Raw genomic sequence first — 2,146 nt, forward strand, 5'->3', positions numbered from 1 at the left:
AAGGATTTTATATATCTTACTGGACGATGTTATATCATACTGTATGATATTATTCAGAAATATTTCATGTTCGTATTCCTTCATTCCAGGACAAAGGTTGTTTTGAACTGATCGTACTGTATGATATTGGATCGTACTATACGATCATAACGACTAAATTAAAATTTTTAGGGTTTCTTAGAGCCTAATTTAAATATCTAAATTTCTATCTTTTGAAATTAATCAGTGAGAGAGGAACATGATTAAAGGGGGATTCCTTGAGAGAGAGCTCTAGAAAAGATTTTTGGGTTTGTGAGAGGAAGGAGAAGGTGGGCTTTGTGAGGGAGGAGTGTGAGGAAGATCACAAGGTTGCTCCTAGATTATTGCACGTTGCTCCTCCTGTGGCCCGAGAAGATCTTATGGGAGACTCTCTGAGGGGGAGATTCCTCTATATCCATGTCTTCTAAGGTACTTTACCTTCTCCAGGAGGGAGAAAATTAAACCCTCTTTGGCTAATCAAATGGCATAGGAATTATCTTCCCTAATGACATAAGAGTAATTATTTTAAACATTCTAAGTAAAACTAAGATTTTTTAAGAAGTTAAAAATATTTTGCAATGATGTACTTTTTATTAGACATTAAAGAAATTATTGCTTTAGAGTCTGCATAGGTATTACCTTCCCTTATAAAATTAATTCTCAAAATAAATCATTGTCCTTTCCAAAGAATAAATAACTCAGCACCAATCCCCACATAAATAAAAGAATTATAGGAAAATACACTCACTGGCTTACCATCTTACTCATGAATTAAACCACCAAAACCACAACTAATATTTGAATTATGAACATGAATGTTAAGTTTAAAAATGTAAAAGGATGGATTAAGCCACTTGATGATCTTAGGAATAGCAACAACATTAGTCATTCCACTCCCTATTTTGAAACACGAAAGCCACTCTTTACTCCATTTAAACTACTTTAGAGACAACCTTTTAGCATGGAAGAGTTACTGAGTTTTGAAAACTAAATTACATAAAATCCTATGAGAGATCTTTTTCACCTTATTATATTTACTATTATTTCTTTTATTCCAAAGTTAAAAAAAAAAAAACTGACAAAGGAATGGCTGTAAATATATGGCCTTTCACTTTATTATGGAACCAACCCACAAGAAAGAAATGAACATTAAAAATGTTAAAAGCAATCTTAATTTGTTGGCTAATTCCCAATGCATTCTAATATCTTGCAGCAACATGACCATTCAAAAAAGTATGATAAATGGCTTCAGTATGAAAACAACATTGACATTTAGAAACCAAACAAAACCCTTTATCTTTTAACCTACTATCCATAAAAATAAAACCTTTTAAAGTTCTCCAACTTGATAAAGAAGAATTTAAAGGAGTAGAAGAGTTTTAAATTTTACCAAAAATAGGATTGTTATCATTCTTGGCTCTAAAATAATGCCAAACATCTTTAATATTAAAATCACCATCAACAAACAATTTGAATAAAATTTGATCATTACAGTTAAGATTAATTAGAATGCCACATATGATATCCACCAAGTTTTAAGGAATAAATTAAAACAAATGATTATTAGACCAACAACCATTACTGATGAACCAAGAGGCATTTAATGAAGAGATAGAATAAGTGTTGTAGTGTGAATCTGGAGATCCAGCACCAAACTAAGAATCCTGCCAAAAGTTAGAATTGCAATTACAAATTCCCCATTGAATGGTTGATTTAGCAGACAATTTAATATTACATAATCTCTTCCATCTAAGAGATTGGCTTTGCTTAAAAAAGCAAATAGAAGGGTGAAAATTCTTACAATATTTATGATTCATATAATTGGCCCAAAGAGATTCATTTTTCCTAAATTTTTATCATAATTTGAAAGGAAAAAACAATCACCAAATCATATAAATATTTACAACCCAATTCACCAGTAGAAGCGTTCCAACTAGATTAATGCATTTTTTTAGAATTAAGGGATGAACCCCAAAAAAATTTGTTAAAATTTTTCACTAGCCTATCACAAACCTCACGAGTAGGATTAATGGTTTGAAGCAAGTAAATAGGCATAGAGCACAACATACTCTTTATTAAAAGAAGCCTAGCCCACATAAAAAAAAACACTTTAAATTCCTAGGCAGAT

The sequence above is a fragment of the Dendrobium catenatum genome, unplaced genomic scaffold (assembly GCF_001605985.2).
Source record: "Dendrobium catenatum unplaced genomic scaffold, ASM160598v2 fragScaff_scaffold_998, whole genome shotgun sequence".
Lineage (NCBI taxonomy): Eukaryota > Viridiplantae > Streptophyta > Magnoliopsida > Asparagales > Orchidaceae > Dendrobium > Dendrobium catenatum.